General features: G+C 48.2%; 1 protein-coding gene across 1 annotated transcript in view; it reads right to left on the bottom strand.

Moving 5' to 3' along the window:
• GRK5 (G protein-coupled receptor kinase 5) overlaps window positions 1-13,931 on the bottom strand; it is a 209,929-nt gene that overhangs the window by 164,489 nt on the left and 31,509 nt on the right. The gene's annotated exons all lie outside the window — the stretch shown is intronic.

Raw genomic sequence — 13,931 nt, 5'->3', positions numbered from 1 at the left:
GTGTCCTGCAAGGCCACAACCACCATTTTGGATCTGGCAGGGGGTGCCTATTTTCCAATGCTCCAGCAGCCTCCCTAGTCCCATGCCACTGTCCGTGTGGCTGAGCCAGGGCAAAGCCCCCAATCAAAACCTAAGTGGGAACGAGAACATTCCCAGAGGCCATGTCATCTGACCTCTTCACTTCATGCAGGCTAAAACTCAGGCTCCTACAGGTAGTTGCTGGACCTACTTGCTGTAGAACCCAAGTCAAATGCATTTTTTTCCCCTACACCATAAAGGCACCTTCTAAGAGCAGCGGGATGAATTTGAAGTGTTCTGTCAAACCGTAGCTAAAAGACCATGAGCAGTTCTTCCGGGAAGGGGAGGGCCTAAGCCATCCCCCTTACCCTCACCTCCACTTCTGCCCATCTCGATTTGTCACTTAGAAGTGCCAATCAGGCACAAGTGCCTGGATGGCTCAGTCGGTTAAGCAACTGGCTTCGGCTCAGGTCATGACCTCACAGTCTGCAGTCCGGGAGTTCGAGCCCTGCATCAGGCTCTATGCTGACAATTCAGAGCCTGGAGCTTGCTTCAGATTCTGTGTGTGTGTCTCTCTCTCTGCCCCTCCCCTGCTTGTGCTCTGTCTCTCAAAATAATATACACTAAAAAAAAAATTTTTTTTTAAAGTGCCAATCATGTGCCCACTTAGACAAGGATAGACACCTGACCCAAGAGGTTTCTGTAGTATGGACAGGACAGATGATCTCTCAGTCCCAGAGACTCCAAGAACTCATGGTGCTCAGTTATGAAGACATAAGGGGCACAGGACCACACACCTGAGGAACAAGGCTGCCATGTTGGGTCATGTGCTAAGTCAGGAGGCAGCCCCTGAAATACAGGAAAACAAAACAGCCTTTACTCCTTATTTTCTGGGCCATTTCGAATCCTCATGGAGCTTGTCTTGAGATACCTGTTGTACAGGTACAATAAATCCTGCTTTACTGGTTTGGGCTCTGATGGGGATTCCCTCCCTGAGATCAGACCATTCCATCTTGGTGCATAAAAGCCCCTGGGTAGGTTCAACATGACAAGCAGAGCCTTCAAAGGTGGTTGAAAAGAGCCCACGTGATCCCTGTAGGTCAGAGTCGTACCCAAAGCACAGCCCTTCTGGAGGAATCACCAACAGGAGGGTCTGGAGCACTCCACTGTACCTAGACCTGGACTAGAGAGGGGGGATGGGAGTTTGAGAAATGCTAAAGTGAGAGCAGCATGCTGCAGAAAGAGAGAAAAAGGCCTTCTCATGGTTTCCAGGGTATGGGTCCAACCCTCTGAGCCTATGAGGCTACCTAGGGCCACAGGGTCAGATTTCTAAACCGCTAGCTGCTCCAACATTAAAACCTTTACAGCTCCCTAGTGCTAAAGCCCTACTTCTTCACTGAGGTATCCAGACTCTGGCTGGAGTCTCCAACCAGCTCAGCTCCTTCTTTCCCACCTGACACCACTCCCCCAGCAGCCTACGTTTCCCTGAGCAGCTTTGCTCTTTCACACCACAGCTACAAAGAGAGGGCACAAATGCCACCCTTAGGGGACCTGGTCTAAGACTTTGTCTCTCAACTTGCCACCATCCTCAGTCCCTAAATCAGAGAGAGTATGGCTCAGCCTCCAGCCCCTGGCCAGCCTGTGAGGAGGGTTGTCCAGCCCCAACTTAGAACCCCTTGTCTGGCCAAGATAAGAAGGTCTGTGGCCAGCTTATCCAGCAATTATGAACCCCACTCCCAGACTTGTAAACTGGCAGGAGGGACCATCTAAACCAGAACTAGATAATAAAACATCTTCTCACCCCTATCCCAACCCTCCCAAACTGGCCAAATCCAGGCCTCATGGGAAAGCGGCAGAAAAAGCCCGTTGGTTTCTCAACCAGCTGCCCAGCAAGAAACAGCAGCTAGGCCTCCTTGGCTCCAGTAGACCCACCCTCCTTGCTTCCTACCCTGTGGCTAGGGTTAGACAGTGCGTTCCCTTGGCTGACCCTGCAGCTTTACTATTTAAACTTCCTTACCTTTAAAAACATACCAAAACTGCCCCGGTGGCTCAGTCGGTTAAGCGTCCGACTTCGGCTCAGGTCATGATCTCATGGTTCATGGGTTCGAGCCCTGCGTCAGGCTTTGTGCTGACAGCTCAGAGCCTGGAGCCTCCTTGGGATTCTGTGTCTTCCTCTCTCTGTGCCCCTCCCCCGCTTGTGTTCTCTCTCTCTCTCTCTCTCTCTCTCTCTCAAAAATAAACATGAAAAATAATAATAAAAATAAAAAATTAAAACATACAAATTACGGAAGGGAGGGAAATCTCATTGGATGGCGGCTGACCATTCGGGAAGGGCTCTTCCTGGTAAAAACAACCAGTATTGTTTCTAAGAGCAGGTTAAGCACTCAGAATGCTCAGGCCCACAGCAGCCTCAAATGAACTTCCCCAAGACAATGGACACAACTGTTTCACCTCAGGACATCCTCCTAGAAGAAGCCAGGGGTATCCTCTGTCTCCAGGTGGTCCCAGGATCAGCTGGAGGGGTGAGGCCTAGAGAGGGACCTGAGGTATCTCAGTCCGAGGGGCTGGGACCTGGCCAGAGCAGTCTCAGGGGCCTCTTTGAATTAAGTGCAGCTCAGAGGGATGAGCCAGCAATTCTAGATTAGGACCAGCAAAGCCCAGGGATTTCCCAGAGGATCCAGAATGCCTGGAAATACATACACGCCTTTCTAGAGGAGTGATTCTTACTTCTGTCACAGTGGAACCCAGGCCCTCCAATGGGGGTTGAACCCAACTGCCTTAGTCAGCTCAAGTTGCCATAAAAAGTCCCGTAGACTGGGGGGCTTAAACGGCAGGAATTTATTTCTCATAGTTCCGGAGGCTGGCAAGTCCCACATCCAGGGACCAGCCAATGTGGTTCCCTGGTGAGGGTCTCTCCCCAGCTTGCAAATGACTGCCTCCTCACTATGTCCTCACATGGGGGAAAGAGAAAATTCTGGTCTCACTTCTTCTTCTTGTAAGGACACTAATGTCATCATGGGGTCCTACTTTCACAACCTCATTTAAACCTAATCACCTCCTAAAGGCTCACTTCCTATTACCATCCCACTGGAGGTGAGGGCTTCAACCTATGGATCTTGGAGGATGCAAACATTCAGTCCGTAACACCGACTTTGGATCCAAATCCCCGCTCCGCCGCTCACCTGCCTGGGAGCCTCAGCAAAGGCTTGCTCTATCCCGAGCCTCAATTTCCTCATCTGTAAACAAGGCTGGTGATGTTTGGCACACAGAGGAATTCACAGGATGAGGAAAACTAAGGAGCAGAAATCAGGGAGGACAGAGCCGGGCACGTGAGGAGGGCTCCAAACATTACGGGCTGGAGGGGAGCACTCTGAGACCAAACATGCATGCCTGGTTCACAAGGGGAAGAAGATCCAGACACCTATTGCGTGGTGGGTGGGAATCTGAAGCCAGGTCATCCGACTTCCAAGAGGACTTCTGCTTCCCACTCTTGGCCTCCCCCCTCAACCGTCTGCTGAACGCATAGGAATGTTGAATGCTGAATTCCCAAGGAATGCTGAATTCCCAAGCTAGGAATAGGACAGCCTCTCCTCAACTTCCAGACAATCTTCCTGGAGGGCCTCACGCTGCGCTGTGCTGGACCTGGCCAATTGGGAGTATCTTCTCCCATCTGCCTGCTGAGGGAAGTCAGGTTGGTAGCTTGAACTAGGCCACGGAGGGAATATGGACCTGGGCGAATGCTATCAATCGGGACGTTTTTATTTCCAGAAAGCTACTGTTAAATGTTTGACACGCCGGTGGCCTCACAGCTACTACACATGTGGTCAAGCTCTGGCCTCTCACTCAAGAGGCCAGACTCAAACCTAAAGTCGCCCTGTCTGATCAGGTTTTGAATTCCAAAGCCCAACCGGGAAAACCAAAGATTAAAGAGACATGCCCCACATGGCTTCTCAGGGTATCCCTGGCTGCGAGGAGGAGACCGTGGGCACCATTAGTATGTGACTGTTGTTTTAGTCCACCCCGGGCCCCTCTCTCAGCTGAAAAGTTGTCCTGCCCCCACTTACTATGCTACGTTGCCGAGCACCGCCTTGTTACATGCACGTGACTCCTAGAACCCCACATTCACAGTGATCAGTTGTGGGTATGGACACAAAACCCAAGCAAAGCTGATCAGCATGCTTTAATGAAGTTTGAGATATGGGTGTTGGGACAGGGGCGTCTTTCTTTGGGTAGGGGTGTAGTTGCAGATCTTAAGGAACAGACAGCAGCTGGCTAGCTTTCCCATGATGGGGAAAGAGATGAGCTATCACGGCAAAGAGAGAGGCCAACTCTCAGGGAGAAGCAGAGCCGATACAGAGCTTTGGAAATGGAGAGACAGGAAACAGAGAGGAACAATCACCCGATGATAGAACTTGAGCCCCATTCGGGACTAAACTTCCCAGACACATGTGCCAACAAGTTCCCCGGGGTGGGTGGGTTGGTTGTTGGTCGGTTGGTTTCACTTAAGCTAGTTGGAGTTGAGCTTCTGTCACTCATAATGGAGAGACGTACCTAACCTCACTTATCTTGCTGAAACTCAGAAGATGCAAGCAGCACGATGACACAGAAACAAGTTGAAAGCACCAACGTAGAGCACTCGAGGTGGCATGCAAGCAGCTTGGTTTGATTTTTTAAAAAAAGAAAACATAGAGCTTCCTGGAGCATATCACATTTGAGACAAGTGATGCTCTGAGTCTCTCTCCAACGAGCTGCCCACCATATCTCTCAGAATGTGTATTATGAAAAAAGAAAAGACCCATAATTAGTCATCTGCGAGGCTTTCAAACTTGGGGGAAGAAGGAGTAGAGAAAGGAACGAGAAGTGAAGATTAGAAAAGAAAAGCTAAGAGCATGATGGAGAAGGCAACTTCCTCTTTAGCCAAGGGCTCAGACTTCCAGGCCAGAAAACTTTAAGAATCACCCATTCCTGGGGCGCCTGGGTGGCTCGGTCAGTTAAGCGTCCGACTTCAGGTCACGTCATGATCTCACGGTTAGCAAGTTTGAGCCCTAAATCAGGCTCTGTGCCGGACAGCTCAGAGCCTGGAGCCTGCTTCGGATTCTGTGACTCTGCCTCTCTCTGCCCCTCCCCCACTCATGTTCATGCTCATGCTCATGCTCTCTCTCAATAAATATTTTAAAAAAATCTTTTTTAAACCGAAAGGATCACCCACTCCTGTTACCCAAACTGATATATCTATAGATATATCAGTACCATATTTAGGTACATATCTAGAGTACCAACAGTACTCTAGAAAATACCAAGAGATGGTCCACAAAAATAAAACAACAGCAAAAAGGTGGGCTTCCATGCTGAAATAATTTTGGAATACCTTATTTGTACAGTGAACAAGAACATTTTATTTGTCTGCAGGACTTCTCAGTGCCTTTGATATAAGAACGTGCATTCTGAATATGCAAAAACATATAGTAAGCAATATACTACCCCAAATACTTCACCATAGAATCCTTATTCTCAGATATGCAGGTGGTGTTCCATGGAACATGTATAAAATGCAGATCTAATCAAAATTCTGTATTTACAGGTGAAGAAAGCAATGCTCAGAAAAATGCAGTTACTTGCTAAAGGTCCTATGAAGCAAGCAAATCAGTTGTATAGCTTGAATAAGAACTCTGGTTCCTTGACCCCCTGTCCAATGTTCCTTGAAGCTCCATCTTGTTATAATGACTCCAAAGGAATTTAAGTCAGGCGTCTTTTGGTCATTTCCTGAACGCAAGGCAAAGTAATATTAAAAGGCAAGGTTAAGACACCTGTATGTAATCTTCGGACGGCACAGAAACTAATTTGGCTCTGACTTCAGTAATCCACACTTCAGTTGCCATCAGGAATACCACTCATGCTTCCGAATTCCAACAGACAACTTCAGCCCTACCTCCTGGTGGGCCTGACCAGCTGCCGAGTGTCTCCATGTGTGAGGGGTAGTATCAGTCACACGCATGTTTGACAACACAAACTTGGTTTGGAACAAATGTCACAGTGGGTTACAGAATTAAAGTGAACTTCTGAGAATAAAAAGGAAATATGTCAGAGGCAGATTCATAACAGAATTCATACCAACATATTATTGGGTCAGTTTTAACATCATTGCCTAAAATGATGGTATTTCTAATTTTTGAAGCAGATGGCAAAAAAAAAAAAAAAAGATTTTAAAAGATTCATAATCAGAATGATAAGGATTCTGAATCGGGTACTAATTAGCTTTTAAAAAACTGAGCTCGGGGCACCTGGGTGGCTCAGTCAGTTAAGCGTCCACTTCGGCTCAGGTCATAATCTCACAGTTTGTGAGTTCCAGCCCTTGTCGGGCTCTGTGCTGACAGCTCAAAGCCTGCAGCCTGCTTTGGATTCTGTCTCTTTCTCTCTCTGCCCCTCCCCACTTGTGCTCTGTCTCTCTGCCTCTCAAAAATAAATAAATGTAAAAACAAACAAACAAACCTGATCTCAAGAGAATGTTATTATCACATTGTATGTCCAAGAGAAGAAGCCAATGACCCTTCTGGGTCCATGTTCTAGAACTATGCTGCCCAGTATCGTAGCCACTAGCCACTATATGAATTCAAATCTTAATTAAAATTTAACTAAATGAAAAATTCAGTTCCTCCATAGGACTAGCTACATTTCAAGTGTTCAACAGGCACATATGGCCAGCAGCATATATAGTATTGGACAGATAATGGAGGACATTTCCGTCATTGGGAAAGGTTCTATTGGACAGGGGTACTCCAAATGCTCTGACTCACTTTCCTGGTCAGAGCTGATTGGCCAGACCAGACCACGTGACCCAAGGGCAGCCAACGGACAGCCGGAGTCTCCACAGCATTACCTGAATTGAAGGCTTTGCCCACCAGAAAGGCAGTGACTAACTCACCAACCAGTCTCTCTCTTTGGGGAGTGTGAGCTCAACAGAGTTAGTTGTTAATGGGAACCGGAGACACACAAGAGCAGAAATTATGAAGCAGAGAAGGAAGTCACGAGTGGACAGAGTCATGTTGAAAGAGAGAGCATGGGGAGCATGCCTGGCCCCTCAGCTGGGAGAGAACTCAGGCATGTTCTATTCTGTTTCTCAAGAGTTCCCAGTGGAATGGAGTGAGCTGCCCAAAATGGTACGTTGCTTGAAAGCATGCCCTTTATTGGCTTGCTTCCTTCCTTTTCCTCACTTCTCCACTGGGACCACCCCCCAAATAAACCACTTACATTCAAATCAACTGCCTCAGAGTCTACCTCTGGGGGAACCCAAACTAAAAGGGGTAAGGTAAACAGAGTGAGTCTTTGTTCCTTGCAACATGTACAATATGTTCCTTGTGCATATTGGCTCTGATCAGTTTGGGAGCCTAGAACATAATAAAAGGTAATGAATGTTCATATATCACTGGTGGGAATGCAAAATGCTACCACTCCTTGGGAAACAGCTTGGAAGTTTCTTATAAAGTTAAACATAAACTTACCATATGACCCAGCAATCCCACTCCTAGATACTTACCCAAGGGAAATAAAAACTTATGTTCACACAAAAAGCTGTTCATGGATGTTTATAGTGGCTTTATTCATAATTGCCAAAAATTGGAAACAGCCCAAATGTCCTTCGACTGGGGAACAGATAAACAAACAATGGAATAATACTCAGGAATAAAAGGAAACTGATACACGTAGCAACATGGGTGACTCCAAATGCATTATGCCAAGAGATAGAAGACAGACTCAGAAGGCTCCATTCTGTGTAATTCCATGTACGTGACAGTCTTATAAAGACAAGACGAAGGGGCAGAAAACAAATCAGTGGTTGCCAGAGGCTGGGGGTGGGGAAGGAGGTGACTAGAAAGGAGTCTGGGGGAGTTTCAGTGCATAATAAAAAATGCTTTTGATCGCGGTAGCAGTTACATGACTGCTTATATTTGTTAAAATGTGCAGAACCATGCACGTTAAAAGGGTGAATTTTACTAATGGATAAGTGGGAAAATAGACAATGATGGCAATACTCTCAGCCAGAGCCCCAAACATACTCTGGGACTGGCTGCACCACAACCCCTCTTCCAGGCGGCCCACGTGCCACGTAAACAAAGACTGCAAGACTGCAAGTTGGTCAGTCAGCCCAGCCCATCCACAGCATCCTTCCCAGTGGGCTCAGCGACTTTGCCTCAAAGCTCCTGAGATATGACATACTCCCAGGTTTACCAGTGCCTCCAGAGGCATCGTGTCAGACCTGGGGAGCTGGGAGAGAGGACATTCTCCTTCCCGTTTTAGAATCACTGCTTTTGTTTCTCCCTAGGCCCACTTGGGAAATGTGTCCAATATAGCCAGTCTGCCAGGTGGAGAATGTTGACCAAAGTTTCCATTAGAAAAATTAGAAACGACTTCCAAACACTCACCGGAGAACCCAAGAAGACAGCAGGGGGCTGTGACTGGAGTTACTGACAGTTCAGTTTCATCTTCCTACAAAACAGGCCGTTTGGCCAAGATGACCTTCCAGGGCCCCTTCCTCCGACCGCAAACACAAGCACTGACGAGGCACTTAGAACTAAGAGAGTGCCATTGCAAGGGGACGGCCACCAGCCCCAGCAGGCTCACATGTGGCTCATCCTCCCCGGCTGGGGTTTGGTTTGGTCTAAAGGCAAGAAACAGTGAGAGGAGGCACACCAGCCCCTGCGACAAAGGCGTGATAATGTCCTTTAAGTGTCACAGCATTCTGTGCTTTCTTCTTTTCCCTAGGGGACTCCCAGAAATGGCCCCCAGGAACACCTGAAAACGTGTGCCCTGTGCAAAAGCACACACCCGACACAGCACACACCCCTGGGGCAAAGAACCACCAAGAGCTTGAACGAAAAACACCCTCCAGGCCCTCTTCCCCGAGGCAAAGCTCCAGAAGCTGTATCCGGGAGATGCTGCATTTTTCCAGAATTGTGTCATTATTCACAGAGAGGTTCACTCTCAGGTCTCGAATTCAGCCTGGAGCTGGGCTGGGCTGCCCAGAGCCACAGTGAAGAAAGAGCTGGCCGCTCACACCATTTTTATGGTGAGCTATGACCTCCAAATGAGCTGGGTGTGTGCAGGGGATGGGTGCCGAGGCTGCTGGTCCAGCCTTGGAGAGGCCACGCCTCTGCCCTCCGTGCTCATCAGGGAACAGGCCCGTGCAGGGGTTGGACTCAGTCCACTGGGCGCATGCGATTGAGCAGCCGCATTGAGGACTCCAAGCTTCTGATGAAAAAGGGACAGCAGGCTTGGCCCCCTTCTCCAAGGTCTCTCACAGCCGCAGGGTCCAGGAGGCTGAGGAGACCACTGAGCCTGGAGAAGTAGACATTGGTGACCTGAGGTGACTTATTTTCTGATGCAATGCTAAACTTGAGCTAGTTCCTGGCTGCTCCAGTCGCCCATGCTCTTCCTCGGAATCTAAGGATTCCATCAAGGACCCGTGTAACCTCTCTAGAGCTGAGCTCTACTACCGAGCTCGGAGGGCACGGGGTGCTATGGACACCGCTGTGCCATCCCTGGGCTGCCACCGCTGAGCCAGAGGGACTTGCTAGCAGTACTCCGTCACTGACAGGCTAGGACAGCCAGGGTCTAGAGCCAGTCTGCAGCAAGGAGGGAGCATGTCAAGGAAAGACAGGCTAACATCCCCTAACCAGTATGGGACAGGGCCTTTGCAGTCTACGCTGACCCTGACCCTCGCCCTCCATCGTCAGTCCCTTTCCCTAAGAACTCCTTGGGGACGCCTGAGTCACTGGTCCCAGGGGAGGAGGAGGACTTGCCTGATAAATAAATTGGGCAAGCTCCAAAGTTCAAACTTTCAATCATGACCTCATCTCTCAATTTGCTCAGAGAAGAGAAATGCTATTTATTGGGGTCTCCTCCAAGACCCATAAACATAAAGCCAAAACCACCAAATGACCCTTAAGCCCCTCACCGACATTCTCCCCCCCCCCCCCGCCCCCTGACACACACACACACACTTAGGAATTCACAAATAAAAGCAAGTCAGGAAGGTCACAATTCCGTCTCTTAATAGTATCACCTTTACCTGTAAGACAGGAGAAAAACAGAAATATAGAATGTTCTAGGGGCGCCTGGGTGGCTCAGTCGGCTAAAGCGTCTGACTTCAGCTCAGGTCACGATCTCGCGGTCTGTGACTTCGAGCCCCGCGTCAGGCTCTGCGCTGACAGCTCAGAGTCTGGAGCCTGCTTCAGATTCTGTGTCTCCCTCGCTCTCTGCCCCTCCCCCACTCGCGCTCTGTCTCTCTCAGAATAATAAACTAAAGCAAATTTTTTTTTAAGAATGTTCTACAGGAACAGGGGAAGGGGGCTTTACGGGAAAGATGAAGACCAGAAGGAAGGCACTCTTTGCCCAAGGTCATGCTGCTACTTTGGGTAGAATGGAAACCATACTCGGGCCTCGAGTTCCTGGTCCAGCGACCTTCCCCTGCCTCGCCAGTACAGTCCAGTGCACCAGCTCTCAGTGCCCTGGAGGCTGGAGGGGCCACACGTCCCAGGAAGAAACATTCCCAGAGCCTCCCTACTTCCTGGACCTGGGAAGGGGCTGCACTCCTGCTCAGTGAGGCCCAGCCAAACCCCTCCTGGGAACTTCACCCTGTGCACTCTTCAGGCTCCCAAAGGGGGAAAAGCAGGGCAGCGCTCTGCCTATGGCAGGCCTGGGCCGCTGGGGGTCAGAGCACGGGGCTCCAGCAGCGGCCCACGTCACCAGGGCCAGAGGTTGGAGCTGCCCGGCTCCACTCCGTGGCAACCGGATGTAGCAATACCCCGAGGCAGTGAGGGTGGATGAGAAAAAGAAAACAAAGCTTCCTGGCGGGAGAGCTGAGGGTGGGAGGTGCCCAGGACAAAGAAGCAGGGTGCAAGTTCGAGACCACCAAGATCTAGGCCAGTAGCTGTCCGTGCTGGCACATTTGGCAGTGTCTGGAGATGTTTTTGGTTATCACGATGGCAGGCTACTGGCACCTACTGGCATCAAGGGGTGTTGTTAAACACCTGCAAGGTGCTGGACAGCCACCATGACCGAGGACTCTCCAGCCACATAGGTCAGCGGTGTCGAGGCTGACACATCCTGGTTCAGGCACATGCCTTCCGGAAGAAGGTTTTTCCTTTTACTTCCTTTCCCCCAGACCCTTTCATCATTGCTCTATAAGACAGCAAGAAAATAACAGGGGAGTCTGACAATTACAACTTCAGATACGTGTTCACAGCCTATCAGAATGGAAGCTTCGGCTTTTCATCTGTTACAATGACCATTAGTAACCGGGCTGCAGAAAAGAAGGCTGCCTTTTGGGAAAATAACTCAGAGCAAAGACAGGCTAAAGAGGAAGTTCTGAGTGTTCTTAAAAAGTTTAAGCATCAAAGAAAGGCCTCCGTGAGGCCATAAACAACCAGCGTGGGCTGCCTTTTTGATTAAATAAGAAAGTACTCTTACAGGGTCTTTTGGATATAGGCTGCTTTTTGTTTTAATGTGGTTTTAATCAGGGAATCGTGGCTCTTTGTTCCTTCAGGAAATTCTGTCAAATGGTTCACATTCCTCAGAGAGAACTACTGTCTATGCGAGTTAAGATCCCAAGTTCTAAATTTCGGGGTAAGCCACGTCTTGTTGTTGTTTCTTAATGGCAACGTGAGAAAAAAAAAAATGCGTGGGGAGGAAAGAATGCAAATGTTCGTCATTGAAAACACACACAAAACCAGAAACATCTCCCTAGTGCACAAGGTCGAGAACACGTGGGTAAATCTGCCTCGTGTTTTGCAGACGTGCTAATGGGTCATGAGGAATGCTGGGGCAAAGGCCCTTGACAGGAGCGCAGGGAGATGCCTAAAAATAGACATTTCGCCCAAAGGAGGGTTATCTGTTAGAACTACATCTTTCTTAGCATGGCTGAGCAGCACACACTCTGACGTCGGAGCGTGAAAAACACAGACGCGCTATTACCAATTCTCTTCACTTAGAAGGAAAGGAGACGAAGTCAGCTGCAGCTAAGGCACTCCCTTCAAGGCTCCCTGCAAATTTTTCCCGGAGCTTGTACCCAGTTTCTGGGATGCCAATGTGGAAAAGCAAGGAGAGAAGATACAGCGCATCTGGGATCTCCTCGCCCCTTTCCGGAAGTAAGGGACTCCAGCAGAAAGTTTCGGGGAGTCTCCGACAGCTGGGTTCCAACCCCACTTAGCATTGGCAGCTTAGGGACTCAGAGCAAGTTATTTCATTTCCCTGAGCCCTCCCCACCCCCCACCCCACCCCCAGTTTCATCATCTGTGACACAGAGGTGGCTGTGAAAACTAAAAATGAGAATTTGCAGGTGCAGGGCCGAGCACAGTAAACGGTGAGTATGTGCTGATTCGAGGAGAGAGCTTTCCAGCAACAGCCACGGCCCACAGGTCTGGGCACAGGGCTCTGAGGGGCAGACTGGCCTCCGAAGAGAGCCCACCAGGCTCCTCCCAGACTCAGCTTTCTCATGGACTGCCTGAGCCCCTATATCTGGTATTGTCAGGAATGTGGGACAGCAGAGACTCCATCCATGGGAGCAAACTCTGGTGAAGCGTTCTGGAAGGCAATTAAGGTAGGACTTATCAACATACCCTTCACCATCCAGCCCACTTCTGGGCATCTGTGACATTGTTCTGTATGTGCACACAGACTCACGCTAATAACAATGATGCAAACATAGTAACCAAACTCTACTGAGCGTTTAAAAAATTCTATGCATTTTACATGTAATTTATGAATGTACATTTCCTACATGATACATCTGATATATGCCACATGTGATATTTCTTTGATACATGCATTAAGTAACTTACTTAGCTCTCCAAGGTAGGTATTATTGCTATTATCTCCATCTTACAGAAAAGGAAGTTGAGACATGAAGAGATTAGTAACTTGCCCTAGGTCAAGGGTCGGCAAATGTTTTCTGTAAAGGGCCAGATGGTAAATATTTTAGGTGAGCCAGATGGTCTCTGTCACAACTACTCAGCTCTGCTGTGGTAGCACGAAAACAGCCCCAGACAATAGGTAAACAAATGAACATGGCTGTGTTCCAACAAAACTTTATTTATGGACACTGGATTTTGAATCTCTTGTGATTTTCATGTATCAGGAAACACTATTTATTGATTTTTTTTTAAACCACATAAACATAAAATCATTCTTGGCTTGCAGGCCATACAAAAACTGAGGAGGATGCATTTGGCTTGAGGGCAGTCATTTGCCATCCTCTGCCCTGGGTCATTCCCCCAGTCTGTGAAGTTCCGGTCAAAGTCAGGCTCCAGAAGGCATGTGCACGATCTCACGCTATCATTACTTCATTTAAGAGCAAGAAGAAAGAGTAGGCAAATGGTTTGATAAATCATGCATTCATATTATGGGATACTCTGCAACATTAAAAGTCATATATATATATATGTATATATATATACGTATATATATATGTATATATATATATACACATATACATATATATACACATACTGACCTGAAGGAGCTCTGGGCATGCTAAGTGAAAAAAAAGCAAGTTGTGCATTAATCCATGTATCATGACCCAGTGTATGTATTCAAAATAAAACTAAGTATGTACATGTGTATGTATACATATATACACACATGTTACAACTAAGTGTGTACATGTGTATGTTACATATATACACACAGTGAACATAAGAAAAAGATCTAGGGGCGCCTGGGTGGCTCAGTCGGTTAAGTGTCCAGCTTCGGCTCAGGTCACGATCTCACGGTTCATGAGTTCGAGCCCCGCTATCAGCACAGAGCCTGGAGCCTGCTTCAGATTCTGTGTCTCCCTCTCTCTCTGCCCCTCTCCTGCTCTCTCTCTCTCTCTCTCTCAAAAATAAATTTAAAAAATTAAAAAAAAAAAAAAAAGGACA

The sequence above is a fragment of the Panthera leo genome, chromosome D2 (genome assembly GCF_018350215.1).
Source record: "Panthera leo isolate Ple1 chromosome D2, P.leo_Ple1_pat1.1, whole genome shotgun sequence".
NCBI classification, from domain to species: Eukaryota; Metazoa; Chordata; class Mammalia; order Carnivora; family Felidae; genus Panthera; species Panthera leo.
This window is presented reverse-complemented; position numbering and strand designations above follow the sequence as displayed.